The following is a 14,408-nucleotide window of genomic DNA, read 5'->3' as shown; positions in this document are numbered from 1 at the left end:
GCGATCGAAATAACCAATGGTTTTGTTTCAGACGGTAAATACTTCACTTCTGCTATGAGCTTTGGGGGCATATATAGGCCTACATTTTCCCCTAGATTTAAACTCGATAAAAATAGTTTATAATTATCCTGTACTTGTCTTTAAAATCCCCTGGTGATTATTAAAGACAGCTTTAAGGTCAAACTATATCAGTAGATCTCGGCTTCACCTCGTTTCTCTGCAGAACAAAATAAAACTGCCTCATGTTTAAATCGATCTGATTTAATTAAGCGATTTTATTATTCATTTGTTGGGGGCGAATTATTCGTTCTCAGTTTGAATTTGTTTCAGATGGAAATTATTTCTGCTCAGGATATTAGCGATGGCTGTTATAACCTGGGAGCAATTAACACCGACGTAATCTCAGGAGAAGTGGACGGCCTTAATAATCAAGATTTTAACGACAAAAATGCCACCTATAACCAATTTAAAATAACTAACAAGAAAAGACCCTTCATACGGTTGGCAAGTTGAAGATCAGCAGATCATTGAGATGCACATGGAAATGATCAGGTTAAATGAGACCAGACATTGTTGGGGGGTAGGGCCACCGTCCATCATAATGATAATTCGATAACGCGTGGAGGAAGTCGCCTCTAATGACCTCTGCGTCCATGTCATCCCCCACGAGATCCCAAACTTCCTCCCGAATTTATCAGGGTGGCAAATAGGCGGCAATTAGAAACATTTAGAGTCAATTAAGAGGTGATGTTTTTTATGAAAGTGTTGGGTGTTCTTTATTATACGGGGTTGGAGATGTAACACCCATGTAGAAAGAGGGGGCGGGATGGGTGTGGCGGGGAGGTTTCTACATGAAACGTTTTTTTCAGACTGTGTTCCATACGGAGTGTGTTCTTCCTGCCCAGATACCTCAGACCGCTCCAGATTTTCGGCGATACCTTAAAAATGCTTATTTATGATATTTTCACAGGTTCGTTTATTGTAGAATGTAATTTATATAGGATTAAAACAACTGAACGGTTCAAAAACCAAAGGTAATACATGCTTTTCTTTTAAACACGATGCTCATTCATCGGTACTAGAATTAATTCCAAAGTCTTGTTTTCAAACATCAGGGTAGCAGTTTCTAAAAAACGACAGCATTTCTGGCACAATTTCAAGAGAGGTTTTCCTCCAGACTATCCTCAAGTTTAAACCAAGTAATGAGCAAATCTGTTACAAAATCTTAGCAACGTTGTCCACACCCTAAATTTGGTTTATTTTAAGCTACATTTATTCTTCATGCTTGTCACTGATGTCTCGAAGGAATAATGATTTACAACTGGTGGTCTCCTAATCGAAAATGTGCATCAGTAATAATGTGGTTCAATCCCAGGCAAAATGTATTGGAAGATACTGTTTCCCCATGCCCGGAGGAGTATTCTACAGCAAATCCCTTGATAGGTAGACAAGCGGGAAGGATCAACCGTCTATCCCGCAGGCACAGTGGTGAAGAACACACCCTCATTGCCCGAAACTCGATACGGAAGCCCCAACTTAATGTGTCAAGTAATACTTGGAAATGATCTAACAAGACTAGCAATAATATAGCGGAACATGAATTAATTTGAGGGAAGATCAATAGTGGTGCTCGGATTTGTTCCTGTACGGACATTTCAAGTTTCACATAAATTATCTACCGGGGAGTATATGTGAATCAGAGGCGAGTTTCGAGTTACAAAGTGAAGGAAACAAGAACTTCGTGGATTATCGAAGCTCGGTTACTAAATAGCAGTTTATTTAAGACTCGGCAAAACGTATGAGAATACTGAGCAATGATATGAGTTAAGAAGAACGGCTGGAACACGGCAGTCAAGACAAGACTTGCAGCCGAAGAATATTTTACGAAACTTGAAGCGCGCCCTCTATCAAATAATCCAAGAAACACACTTTTTGAGAGTGAATGGCATCATCCCACGCGCGGTTTACCAACATATTTCAAAGCGTTCGGTTATAATTAGTGGCAACCCATTAGTTAAACTGTAACTGAGAAAAACGTCGTTTTGTCGTTTTAGTTTAAACACATTAGGAGGTGGGGGTGCCGAGTGGAAGGGGTGTGAGCGGGGGGGGGGGGGCTCAATGTCCCCACCTTTGGCTACCATTGAAGGTCAGTATTACCGATTTATACAAGGTTGATATAAGGCATTAAACTTATATTCATCTGTTTTCTTGTACATGTATCTTTATTGTTTTATGATCATATTTTATGGATCTTAATTTTGGACCTTTTAATTATTTAGTTTTTTTGGTTAAAATGTTCTTGTTGTAAAGCGCCTGGGAGCATTTTTAATGGATTTGGCGCTATGTAAATGTTTTTTTATTATTAATATTATTATTATTATTTCAGAGAAGTGTCCGATTTTGGCGTCTTATGCAATGCGTCCAAATCCATTGTTTAAACAGTGCACTGCGTGCAAAGGAACAACTTGAACATCCTTTCGACATTAGCGCCACAGCCGAACTTAGACACAGAAATTGTCTTGAATTTAAAACCAAAAGTAAAACATATCACTGCGGCACTGTTCAAATTTTGAAAGAAAAACCAATTCAACTCAGCAATTTACAAATCCCATTTTCTTTTACTAACATAAATTAATTTCGCCCAACATTTTCGTGTACACAAACTGTTGTCTTCCTGGTGATGAGTTCGTTAATGAGATTACAACGGTGATGAGTCATAACTAGTTAAAATTCATACTCAACAAGACACTTAGAGTGGTTCGACCCCCTCGATCTCCCTTGATAATCAAACCGCTCATAATTTCATTCAGCTCATATTTTGTATGAATATTAATAAGAACCAACACCATTTACTAAAAGCGCCCGTTTAATCCCATTGTGTGTGCGTGTGTGTGATTTTGTCTTCCTTCATTAAAAATAAGAATACACCGGGTCACTGGCCGGTGTTATTGTGACCTCTAACCCCTGGACGTGGTCACTGGCACCCTGTCTTGCTTTCGTTGGCATCCACCCCTTTACCGTTCTCGTTTAATTACTGAATGTCAAGGGTTCTGCGAACACTAAACACCTGGTGAGTCGGGACCCTGACCGCATGCGGATGCTATTACATACAGGTATACTCTGGTTCTTCAGTATCGCGTCATATTTGACCTGCCTCATTAGCAAGGAGAAAATAAGCCGAACTTGTGTTTTGTTTTTTTTCTGTAAATTTGGCAAGGTCAACTTTTATGAAGTCGATGCTGATAATTCACCTTAATCAACCTCAATTAAGACATTGTTGATTTTCAATTCAACACAAATTCAGTTTCTCAAAGGCATGCAGGGAGTTCATTGTCACTTGAATGTTTCTTTTCTTATAATTTCCTTTCTTTTATTTTGTTTATGAAGTCAAGGAGCAGTCACATCAAAAGCGAACTTAATCACTGTACTAGCCAAGAACCCAATAGGGAGAAGGCAATTGAGGAAGTTTAAGGTTTAGATTATGTTGGACGATAACCCATGAGAACAATTCCAGAGAAAACCCACTTGTAATCCGTGGGAGTGTTTTAATGATTTATTGAAGATATTTGAAATTTAAGTACAATGTGTTTTCTCGACCTTTGGGGGAGAAAAATACTCATTTATTTGGGATCTGCCCCTGTAAACTTAACATACATATTCATTTGTAGAGCTGCTCCTGCAAAATAATGTGCCTACAACTCTGACAACCAGGGACACGCAGGCAAATAGCTCGCGCGAAGAATGGATTACGAACGCGGTTGGCCCATGTATCGTATAGGCCATCATTTTGATCCAACGACGTTTTTAACAATTTCCCAAAAAACATAGCCTATATGCTCAACTTTACCTGTTGAAATTTTGATTGAAATTGTGCTCGCTTGTGTCTAGGGTGTGCTTTGTATGTTTATTTTCCCTTCTCTTGCGCAGTGGCAAAAAGGTGAGGTAGGATTAAGTTACCATTTCATCTATAAGATTGCCATCGCTTGACACGTCATCATTTTTCACGACGATTGGTACCCAACGCAAGTGGGTCTACAACCTTTAAATGATCACAATTCATGAAATCACTTTATTTTTGTCCAATCAACCGAAACTGTTCAATTACTTATTGCGGTTTACAGTTTAACAATTACTTAATACAGGAGTAATGGACCGGTCGTGTTTTTCTGAAAAGCACACACATTTTGTTCATCAAGGGTGTTTTTTCGTTCATTATTCTCTTACAACTTCGATGACGAAGTGAGTCCAAATTTCCACACATTTGTTTATTTTTGCACAATAATTATGTTGAGATACACCAAGTGAGAATGCTGGTCTTTAACAATTACCAAACGAGTCCAGTGCTTTCAAGAAGTGAATGAGACAAAATTGCGCATTTTAACGGGGCAAAATGCGAATACGCGCGAGACTAAAGAATTGTATTTATTTATTTATTTATTTTTCTTTGTTTGGGGGGGGGGGGAGGGGGTGGGAGGGGGGGCGGAGGGGGTGGGAGGGGGGGGGGGCGGGGACACATACTTTTAACAGCCGAGAAGGCCAGCATTTCCCACTTTGTATTGTGTGTATAATACACCACACAGGAGCACCCAATAAATAGTTCTGGAAACTATTGAAGATGCATGGCCGTTTTGTCAATACAACACGTAGGAGAACACTTGTGCCGCATTTCTAACAAGGCTTAAGATTAATGTCTCTTTTCACCTTAGCTGAGGTTGACAGGGCCCCAGGGAGGAATTTCTCCCGACCCGGTTTCACTGATACAACATTCAACTCTCTGTGTGTATAGCGCACCTGGGACGAGTCTTGAGTACGGGACATGTACAGAGTTAGTTTAATGTTGCAGGTACCTTAACATTTATGCTAATGACATCCTAAAATGTCAAGTTATTTACTCATCTCTTACGAGTTTTAATTTTGAAACAAACGAAAACCACATAATTTGTTCAGTGATATATTTAAAGATATACGAGTTTTTCAAATTGATTTGCCATTATGTGGACATGTTTGAGAGATGTTTTAGGGCATATATTTAGATCCGTTATGAAAACTAAATGTTCTACGACTAATTAAAAGATAGGCCTAGAAATTGGGGACAGTGTAAAGACCGGTCTTCACTGCGTGGTAATGACCTTTGTCGATGGCTTGCTGAATGGACCTCGCTCTCCAGTAACAGCGGCCAGCCACCAGTCAAGGTTCGTTGTCCAAACTTGTCCAAAATTGTACCGTGTAAGTATCGATAGTTACTTACAGTTGTGTTGACTCCGAATGTTCAATACTGTTCTTTTTCAAGTGTGAGTTGAATTGAATTAAAATTCTAAACCCACCCGATTTTGTTTTTCAAATAAGCAAACAGCAAATTGGCAAACCATTGTATAAATTTTATACCAAAGTGTCCAATCGAATTAATTAGTTATCAGTTCTTACGGATTCTCGAGTAAATATAGAAAACTCTTTTATAAACCTTCAATTGGACTAGTACACCAAAATATCGATACAATGCCTAACGGTGAGTGAAAACAATACTATCCAGTTATGTCAATAGTATGTACAAAAACAGCCATTCAGTGTATGTCACTATTGAACTAGCAGAAAATTGAAATTATATTCACAGAAACTATATTATTCCTTAGTACAGTGCAATGATATTAATGAGGTAGGGCTAGAATTCACCGCGGCCGCTCGATATGTGAACCGTTCGTGGACCGGCCACCGTATAATAGAGCAAGTGTGAGCGGGCTCTCCTAGCCTCTACGTGCCTCAGGCTTCAAACGGCAGGATTCGACGCCCAACAAATACGCTCGTGTGTTTTCTTCCCCGGCCCTGTGTGTGTGCGGAGGGCCCCTTTACACTGGATTATATTAATAGTCATGAATCAGTTAAACCACGATTTTTTTTTTAAATGGTAAAATACAGACTACTGTGTATGGAAAAACTGCATACACACCCAGCTGCTACTGCTGCTGCAAAACGTCTTAATTATTTTCCAATCTCGATATGTCACGAAACGATTATTCAATGAAAATCACGCAGCAGTCCAGGAGAGTTTGTCAATCGAAAAAAATTAAGAGGCCATTTTATGCAACTTGGGGATTGAAATATATCCGTATTTGTCGAGCAGACAGAACTGGGTGTTTTTTGTATTGTAAAAAAAAAAGGGAATAGACATGTGCCCTTTCTATATCTGTTCTTTAGTTGAGTGATTCGGATCAGGAATTTGTGTTCATACAATTCACATCAAAGCACACCGCGAGTAAAAAACTCAGGAATAATTTGTCATCTTAAAACTGCTTTTTCCGCGTCCTTCGAACTAACCGAGCCATGAAATTAGCACAGTGAACTGCTTTTATGGATCCATAAATACCAACGCATACGGTGTCGACTTGGAACTATGGGGTAAATATTCTGTGGGGTATAGGCCAATAGGTATTGTTGGGAGTTTTTTGACACATACTTAAATTGACACACTCATGTAAGAAATATGTGCATTCGACATTCACCTGTCAATTTATATCTTGGAATGAAACACATCGGCTACAATAGTTTTTAAACTGTAGTGTTCCGTGTATAGAAAATGAAAGATTCTCGGTAAATTGTGGATATAAATCTAAGCCTAACCGAGAAACACATAAAATACTCCCAACGAAATATTACCAAATAGTTAAAGGCAGTGGACACTATTGGTAATTGTCAAAGAATAGCCTTCACAGTTGGTGTATCTCAACATATGCATAAAATAACAAACCTGTGAAAATTTGAGCTCAATCGGTCATCGAAATTGCGAGATAATAATGAAAGAAAAAACACCCTTGTCACACGTAGTTGTGTGCGTTTAGATGGTTGATTTCGAGACCTCAAGTTCTAAATCTGAGGCCTCGAAATCAAATTCGTGGAAAATTACTTCTTTCTCGAAAACTATGGCACTTCAGAGGGAGCCGTTTCTCTCAATGTTTTATACCATCAACCTCTCCCCATTACTCGTCACCAAGAAAGGTTTTATGCTAATAATTATTTTGAGTTTTACCAATAGTGTCCACTGCCTTTAACCGACTTAGTCCCAGAACCTAACAGAGCTCTGATTCAGTTCAAGGCTGGCGAAGCTCAAGTGTTCCGCAAGGATCAACGTTTGGTCCTCAAGGAAAAATGCAAGTTTTAGTTTACGCAAATTATGAAAAAGAAAGTAGAACAATTATCATTTAATTAATTTGATTGCGGAAACTAAACCGTGTCGCACTGTCAAACACATTATCCACAAACACCTTTTGAATTATAGCTACCTTGACATTTTTGTGGTTGCTGTGAATTTCTATTATCGCAAACACGTTTGTGACAAATAAAATTAAAACATATTCGCGCCTGTGAAAAAGAAAAAAAAAAGTCAAATCAAGTTGTAACCATGGACTGTGGCATTTTCATCCACTCCCAACTGCGTATTGAATGTACGTCTGGAATTGAATTATTCAATCTTGCCTATTTCCGTCCCCATATTGAATCATATGCGGTGGAAAATAAGTACAGCTTACCTCTCAGTTCAAAGTATACATGTGCTTTATCAGGTGAAACCATACATGATCTCCAAATTCAGACTGATGATTATGACAACGAGTCGTGTTCATCAAGCGTTAGTGTAAACTATGGACGGTGTGTGTCAGACTCAGACGCGACTAGCTCTACCACGAGGTCGCTCTCCCCAAAGCCTCGTTCTCTCGGTCCAGAATTTATGTCATTGTTGTGGTTCAAAATAAACAATTTGTAACTTTAGCCACGGATAGAGATGCAGAGAAATAAATCCGTTTGTCGTGTATTAGAGACCGGAGACAGAATAACCCTCCAGATATCCCTCGTCAAGCTAGGCCGACCTCAGCTCTCAATCGACGGCGTGATCCGAGTCTCAAAACTTGGCTCTGCTCGGTTGGCCGGGGAGCACGCGTGTGTGGATCTTTTGGGGTTTCGGGCGATAGTCAGTTCTTAGCTCTGTCTTTTTTCTTCTTCTACTCCTCCTCATGAGAAGTATCAATGCACGCAATTATAAAACGCAGTCTTCTTACGTGCTCTTCTTGTAGGCAAGTGGTCACTGCGTACAACTAGATGGTGAGTTCTTCATGTTTACTCACGATCGAACGAGGATCGAAAAGTGTGTCAATACCGACCGTGGTATCAGCACACAGTGAGCGGCGTTTTTCTAATGGAGTTTTTCTCACTCTGTGCCTTACAAAACACTGCGTTTGTTAGTCTCTATCATGAAATATTCTTGGCCACGGAAGGTGTTGAAAAGGTCACTCACGCATGTAATCACATTAAAATTCCCTGGGCCCACCTTCGATGAGGAGAGTGAGCTGGGCGATTTACAGTTGTTGAGTGTGGCAATAAAATATCGCTAAAGGGAGGTGGCAAACACTTACCCCAATATGTAAAAAGATGAGCTGTTGATTTCAGGGCGGTGCGAAAGATTATCTGCAGAGCACAACTTCAGAGCGCTTCTCTCGTATTGTCCAGCTTCGATTTCAACAACTTGAGCTCGCAAATGTACAGCGTACAGGTATTGCTATGACAAGAAATGAATATCAATATTTCAGTCTTTGACACTCGATAAACCGTCACTCCGATATGACGCACGTCTAGTATGAAAACTGAGCCGGGGAACAGTTGTCGCAACCGAGAATATGGCAAATCGAACTGCCTCATACCCCGGTCATGAAAACCATATTATTTAGAACACAAATTTCTTACGGGCAGTCTAATTTTCAATTGCTTGTAAAAACGAAGGCAATCTGCACACTTTATCTTACGTAAAGCCGAACAGGACCGCACATTTTGTTTTGAGGGGGAAGCACGATGGGAAATTTTATCTCGGATAAATTGCTACGGCGGGATAGAATTAGTGACCGGGCCACTTATATGATGTTGGCCCAACATGAGGTCATGGGCTGGGGGTGGCAACACGCTGAATGCAAGCATATTGATTTCACCTTCAGTTCGCACCTTCAGTGTACAATAACCTCATAACAGGGGCATTCTCAAGGTTTTGACTTCGTTTTATTTGAAGGTACTGCCGCGTAACAGTGTGATTGCTCTTAATTTGCAGACGAGAGATGCGGTTGCAGCTGTGTTTTGCTTGGATATGAATAACATAGAGGGCCTTATTGGCATTGGTTAACTTATTAATAATGATCGAAAAGAAAATTAAATTTATAACTTTCAATCTTCAAAAAAGAAAATAATCTTCAGCACTCGGGAAAATGAAATTAATGAAACACTTCAGTTAAGAATTAAAATATAAAGTAGAATTATCCATGCAGCCATGTGAGAAGTGGTATTCGAACTAAGGCCTCCAAACGGAACCCAGAACACCAACAGTCACTGTAGTCAGGGAAGGCTTAGCACCATGAGTCTGGCGCCTTAGACCGCTCGGCCATCCTGACACGTAATGAGACAGGCAAACTGGTACGCGAAAATAATGGTGAAAATTCACTTCAGTCTCTACAAAAAAAAGTAAAGTCAGAAGTGGGATTCGAACCCACGCCTCCAATTGGAGACCAGAACACTCATAATCACTGTATTAAGTGAAGGCTTAGCACGACCTTGAGTCTGGCGCCTTAGACCGCTCGGCCATCCTGACACGACGTAGACATGCAAACTGTACACACAAATACTTGTAAAAATTCACTTTGACTTACAAAAAAAGAACAAATGTCAGAAGTGGGATTCGAACCCACGCCTCCAATTGGAGACCAGAACACTCATAATCACTGTATTCAGTGAAGGCTTAGCACCTTGAGTCTGGCGCCTTAGACCGCTCGGCCATCCTGACACGATATGAGACAGGCATACTGGTACGCGAAAATAATGGTGAAAATTCACTTCGATCTTGACAAAAAAAAATGTCAGAAGTGGGATTCGAACCCACGCCTCCAATTGGAGACCAGAACACTCACAATCACTGTATTCAGTGAAGGCTTAGTACCTTGAGTCTGGCGCCTTAGACCGCTCGGCCATCCTGACACGATATTAGACAGGTAAACTGGTACGCAAAAATAATGGTGAAAATTCACTTCGATCTTGACAAAAAGAAATGTCAGAAGTGGGATTCGAACCCACGCCTCCAATTGGAGACCAGAACACTCATCACCGTACTCAGTGAAGGCTTAGTACCTTGAGTCTGGCGCCTTAGACCGCTCGGCCATCCTGACACGATATGAGACAGGCAAACTGGTGGGCAAAAAATACGGGTGAAATTAACTTCAGTCTCGACAAAAATGTAATGTCAGAAGTGGGATTCGAACCCACGCCTCCAATTGGAGACCAGAACACTCACAATCACTGTATTCAGTGAAGGCTTAGTACCTTGAGTCTGGCGCCTTAGACCGCTCGGCCATCCTGACACGATATTAGACAGATAAACTGGTACACGAAAATAATGGTGAAAATTCACTTCGATCTTGACAAAAAGAAATGTCAGAAGTGGGATTCGAACCCACGCCTCCAATTGGAGACCAGAACACTCATAATCACTGTATTCAGTGAAGGCTTAGCACCTTGAGTCTGGCGCCTTAGACCGCTCGGCCATTCTGACATGATATGAGACAGGCAAACTGGTGGGGAAAAAAATACGGGTGAAATTCACTTCAGTCTCGACAAAAAAAGTAATGTCAGAAGTGGGATGCGAACCCACGCCTCAAATTGGAGACCAGAACACTCATAATCACTGTATTCAGTGAAGGCTTAGCACCTTGAGTCTGGCGCCTTAGACCGCTCGGCAATCCTGACATGATATGAGACAGGCAAACTGGTGGCGAAAATAATGGTGAAAATTCACTTCAGTCTCTACAAAAAAAGTAATGTCAGAAGTGGGATTCGAACCCACGCCTCCAATTGGAGACCAGAACACTCATAATTACTGTATTCAGTGAAGGCTTAGTACCTTGAGTCTGGCGCCTTAGACCGCTCGGCCATCCTAACACGATATGAGACAGGCAAACTGGTGGGGAAAAAAATACGGGTGAAATTCACTTCAGTCTCGACAAAAAAAGTAATGTCAGAAGTGGGATTCGAACCCACGCCTCCAATTGGAGACCAGAACACTCATAATCACTGTATTCAGTGAAGACTTAGTACCTTGAGTCTGGCGCCTTAGACCGCTCGGCCATCCTGACACGATATTAGACAGGCAAACTGGTGGGCAAAAAATACGGGTGAAATTAACTTCAGTCTCGACAAAAATGTAATGTCAGAAGTGGGATTCGAACCCACGCCTCCAATTGGAGACCAGAACACTCACAATCACTGTATTCAGTGAAGGCTTAGTACCTTGAGTCTGGCGCCTTAGACCGCTCGGCCATCCTGACACGATATTAGACAGGTAAACTGGTACACGAAAATAATGGTGAAAATTCACTTCGATCTTGACAAAAAGAAATGTCAGAAGTGGGATTCGAACCCACGCCTCCAATTGGAGACCAGAACACTCATCACCGTACTCAGTGAAGGCTTAGCACCTTGAGTCTGGCGCCTTAGACCGCTCGGCCATCCTGACACGATATGAGACAGGCAAACTGGTGGGCAAAAAATACGGGTGAAATTAACTTCAGTCTCGACAAAAATGTAATGTCAGAAGTGGGATTCGAACCCACGCCTCCAATTGGAGACCAGAACACTCATAATCACTGTATTCAGTGAAGGCTTAGCACCTTGAGTCTGGCGCCTTAGACCGCTCGGCCATCCAGGCAAACTGGTACGCGAAAATAATGGTGAAAATTCACTTCAGTCTCTACAAAAAAAAGTAATGTCAGAAGTGGGATTCGAACCCACGCCTCCAATTGGAGACCAGAACACTCATCACTGTGATCAGTGAAGGCTTAGCACCTTGAGTCTGGCGCCTTAGACCGCTCGGCCATCCTGACACGATATGAGACAGGCAAACTGGTGGGCAAAAAATACGGGTGAAATTAACTTCAGTCTCGACAAAAATGTAATGTCAGAAGTGGGATTCGAACCCACGCCTCCAATTGGAGACCAGAACACTCATAATCACTGTATTCAGTGAAGGCATAGCACCTTGAGTCTGGCGCCTTAGACCGCTCGGCCATCCTGACACCATATGATAATGGGAAATTGTTACACAAAATAATTTAACAAGAAGAAAAATAAATAAATAAAAAGGTAAATATTATAGCAGATTCATCATTCCCCTTTTAGCCAGCATCGATCATCCTCAGCCTTTAAATGATGATAATATGATGATTAAATAGTCACTTAATTGTTTACGAACCTTGTTGGTATGTTTTCTCTCAGACTCGGTACTGTTGAGTTGAGGTTGACCAAGTTGATTACAACAATCTTCCGATAAAGGTAATGATTTGAAGCCAAATGGAAACTTCTTGAATATTTCCTGTCAGTGGACAGGTGAGGATTCGACGTACGATGGGCCAGTGTTCGAGGAGTCGCAGCTCAACATCAGTAGTTACAAATAGTAGGTAGCTCACTCCCATTTGATTTATGAGTCTTATAGATACACAGTATGTATTACGGTAATTGGCCGAACAGTTCTCTATTATGAAAGGATTAGGATGGATATTATGAGGACATAAATAAGAGAATCCATCATCTTTTAGAGACTGGTGCATGAGTTAATGGGCGCAGATGGCGAATGACCCAACAGATGACTCTATGGAAATATTTTAAGCACCGTCAAATAAATCATCCAGGACGGGGACTTGTTTCTGTACAGTAATCTATTAATTCGTTGGCTGAGAACTTCAAGACGTGCACATTGTGTAGTGGAAGAGAGAGGGAGAGAGAGAGGGGGGGGGGGGAGGGGGATTAAGTGCCAAGGCCATCCACAAGAGATGACTTAGGGATTTGGTTTTAATGAAAATCCCCCAGTGAACAAGGGGGAAAAAACATCACCAATAATAGGCCTTGTAGTTTTTATGTTTCCGTTTTTTATTTCAAACGTCGTATGAGTCAAGGCGAATGCACTTTAGAATAACTTGCAACAAATTGAAAAACAACTATCTAATACATCTCTACTCTAAAATAACTTTTTCGATTGTCTATTTCCCAGTCGTGCTGAAAAGAAGAAACAAAAACAGTTGGATGAGTTGACATTAAATTCTGGTGGTTAAGGACGTGAGATAAACCAACCACTATATAGGGAGATCTTGCTGATAGTTCAAAGGACGCGCACGCCTAGTACTCATTACTGCATAATAATGTGGCTTAAATAAAGACACTGAACACTATTGGTAATTATCAAAGACCAGTCCTCTCACTTGGTGTATGTTAAATTATCCATAACAAACCTGTGGAAATGTAGATTCAATTGGTCATCGGAGTTGCGAGATAATAATGAAAACAAGAAATAAAAAAATTGTCACGCAAAGTTGTGTGCTTTTAGATGCTTGATTTCGAGAGCTCAAAGGCTAATTCCGAGGTCTCGAAATCAAATTCGTGGAAAATAACTTCTTTCTCAAAAACTACATTACTTTAGAGGAAGTAGTTTGTCACAATGTTTTATACTATCAACCTCTCCCCATAGTTACCAAGTATAAGGTTTTATGGTAATATTTATTTAGAGTAATTACCAAAAGTGTCCAGTGTCTTTAATTTAATAGAAGAAAACAGGAATGATTCGTTGGCCGTATCCGAATTGGCGGCTACGGCTACGACTACGGCTACGGCCGGATCGTCATGCATTGAAGTATAGGACGCCCTTAGCAACACCCCTGGCAACGGTCGTAGCCGCAGCCGTAGATTCGGACACGGCCGTTGTCTCTACAGTGTATATGCCTAGACTTGTGGTGGTGATAGTCTCGCACGAACAAAGCAGTGTCACGTGAGGGCCGTTACTATTACCGATACAACAATGAAACGACTTGTCCACAAGTCTATGTAATGACTAATAACTCTTCAAAATTGGCACCTTAAAGTATAAGACTGCACAAAATACATCCACAATCTCAAAAGAAAACCTGAAGAACATCAGTCAAAATTTCTGAGTAGAAACAGGTGACCAACCAGTCCCCTGTGATAATTGATGTTTGTTGTCATTGGTCACCTCTCTGTCAAGCCTCACTTCTACACTGGAGGTATTAGGACCGGGTATCACGTGTAATGTTCAGCAGGAACCGAGGACCGCATGTAATAAAACAAATATTGTTTGTTACTTCTTTGCGCAATTGGTATCTAGCGGAATTTTAAATGGCAATTTATAGCGGTGTCCGAATCCGGGGTTACGGCTACGGCTGGATTGCCGCGTCATCATGCGTAATTGACATTCTTAGCAACACCCTTAACAACAGTCGTAGCCTTAGCCGGGGTGCGTCTAGGCGGTCTGAACAGATAATTGTTTCGTTTGAACTTGTCATTGGTTGATCACTGACCATTGAACGGAATAGTTATTGGTTACAGCC

General features: G+C 41.0%; 1 protein-coding gene and 13 non-coding genes across 14 annotated transcripts in view; all 14 read right to left on the bottom strand.

Annotated features, from left to right (window-relative positions):
* The window catches only part of LOC139950794 (uncharacterized), an 80,802-nt gene extending 72,656 nt beyond the window's left edge, over positions 1-8,146 (bottom strand). The window contains exon 1 of the mRNA XM_071949619.1: positions 7,521-8,146. The gene's annotated coding sequence lies outside the window, so the exon portion shown is untranslated. The remainder of the gene's footprint in view (positions 1-7,520) is intronic.
* Positions 8,147-9,493: 1,347 nt separating this feature from the next.
* Positions 9,494-9,616, bottom strand: Trnal-caa (transfer RNA leucine (anticodon CAA)). The gene is made up of 2 exons: positions 9,579-9,616; positions 9,494-9,539 (listed from the first exon to the last, which is right to left on the bottom strand). It is a non-coding gene; the product is annotated as a tRNA-Leu (tRNA).
* Positions 9,617-9,688: 72 nt separating this feature from the next.
* Positions 9,689-9,808, bottom strand: Trnal-caa (transfer RNA leucine (anticodon CAA)). The gene is made up of 2 exons: positions 9,771-9,808; positions 9,689-9,734 (listed from the first exon to the last, which is right to left on the bottom strand). It is a non-coding gene; the product is annotated as a tRNA-Leu (tRNA).
* A 71-nt stretch (positions 9,809-9,879) lies between these two features.
* Positions 9,880-9,999, bottom strand: Trnal-caa (transfer RNA leucine (anticodon CAA)). Its single transcript has 2 exons — positions 9,962-9,999; positions 9,880-9,925 (listed from the first exon to the last, which is right to left on the bottom strand). It is a non-coding gene; the product is annotated as a tRNA-Leu (tRNA).
* A 71-nt stretch (positions 10,000-10,070) lies between these two features.
* Trnal-caa (transfer RNA leucine (anticodon CAA)) lies at positions 10,071-10,187 on the bottom strand. The gene is made up of 2 exons: positions 10,150-10,187; positions 10,071-10,116 (listed from the first exon to the last, which is right to left on the bottom strand). It is a non-coding gene; the product is annotated as a tRNA-Leu (tRNA).
* Positions 10,188-10,259: 72 nt separating this feature from the next.
* Positions 10,260-10,379, bottom strand: Trnal-caa (transfer RNA leucine (anticodon CAA)). Its single transcript has 2 exons — positions 10,342-10,379; positions 10,260-10,305 (listed from the first exon to the last, which is right to left on the bottom strand). It is a non-coding gene; the product is annotated as a tRNA-Leu (tRNA).
* A 71-nt stretch (positions 10,380-10,450) lies between these two features.
* On the bottom strand, positions 10,451-10,570 carry Trnal-caa (transfer RNA leucine (anticodon CAA)). The gene is made up of 2 exons: positions 10,533-10,570; positions 10,451-10,496 (listed from the first exon to the last, which is right to left on the bottom strand). It is a non-coding gene; the product is annotated as a tRNA-Leu (tRNA).
* A 266-nt stretch (positions 10,571-10,836) lies between these two features.
* Positions 10,837-10,956, bottom strand: Trnal-caa (transfer RNA leucine (anticodon CAA)). The gene is made up of 2 exons: positions 10,919-10,956; positions 10,837-10,882 (listed from the first exon to the last, which is right to left on the bottom strand). It is a non-coding gene; the product is annotated as a tRNA-Leu (tRNA).
* Positions 10,957-11,030: 74 nt separating this feature from the next.
* Trnal-caa (transfer RNA leucine (anticodon CAA)) lies at positions 11,031-11,150 on the bottom strand. The gene is made up of 2 exons: positions 11,113-11,150; positions 11,031-11,076 (listed from the first exon to the last, which is right to left on the bottom strand). It is a non-coding gene; the product is annotated as a tRNA-Leu (tRNA).
* A 72-nt stretch (positions 11,151-11,222) lies between these two features.
* On the bottom strand, positions 11,223-11,342 carry Trnal-caa (transfer RNA leucine (anticodon CAA)). The gene is made up of 2 exons: positions 11,305-11,342; positions 11,223-11,268 (listed from the first exon to the last, which is right to left on the bottom strand). It is a non-coding gene; the product is annotated as a tRNA-Leu (tRNA).
* Positions 11,343-11,413: 71 nt separating this feature from the next.
* On the bottom strand, positions 11,414-11,530 carry Trnal-caa (transfer RNA leucine (anticodon CAA)). Its single transcript has 2 exons — positions 11,493-11,530; positions 11,414-11,459 (listed from the first exon to the last, which is right to left on the bottom strand). It is a non-coding gene; the product is annotated as a tRNA-Leu (tRNA).
* Positions 11,531-11,602: 72 nt separating this feature from the next.
* Trnal-caa (transfer RNA leucine (anticodon CAA)) lies at positions 11,603-11,722 on the bottom strand. The gene is made up of 2 exons: positions 11,685-11,722; positions 11,603-11,648 (listed from the first exon to the last, which is right to left on the bottom strand). It is a non-coding gene; the product is annotated as a tRNA-Leu (tRNA).
* A 58-nt stretch (positions 11,723-11,780) lies between these two features.
* Positions 11,781-11,897, bottom strand: Trnal-caa (transfer RNA leucine (anticodon CAA)). Its single transcript has 2 exons — positions 11,860-11,897; positions 11,781-11,826 (listed from the first exon to the last, which is right to left on the bottom strand). It is a non-coding gene; the product is annotated as a tRNA-Leu (tRNA).
* Positions 11,898-11,969: 72 nt separating this feature from the next.
* Positions 11,970-12,089, bottom strand: Trnal-caa (transfer RNA leucine (anticodon CAA)). The gene is made up of 2 exons: positions 12,052-12,089; positions 11,970-12,015 (listed from the first exon to the last, which is right to left on the bottom strand). It is a non-coding gene; the product is annotated as a tRNA-Leu (tRNA).
* Between the last annotated feature and the right edge of the window lie 2,319 nt (positions 12,090-14,408).

The sequence above is a fragment of the Asterias amurensis genome, chromosome 2 (genome assembly GCF_032118995.1).
Source record: "Asterias amurensis chromosome 2, ASM3211899v1".
Taxonomy (NCBI): Eukaryota; Metazoa; Echinodermata; class Asteroidea; order Forcipulatida; family Asteriidae; genus Asterias; species Asterias amurensis.
Note: the sequence above shows the minus strand (reverse complement) of the source record. Positions and strands in the feature narration are given on the sequence as shown.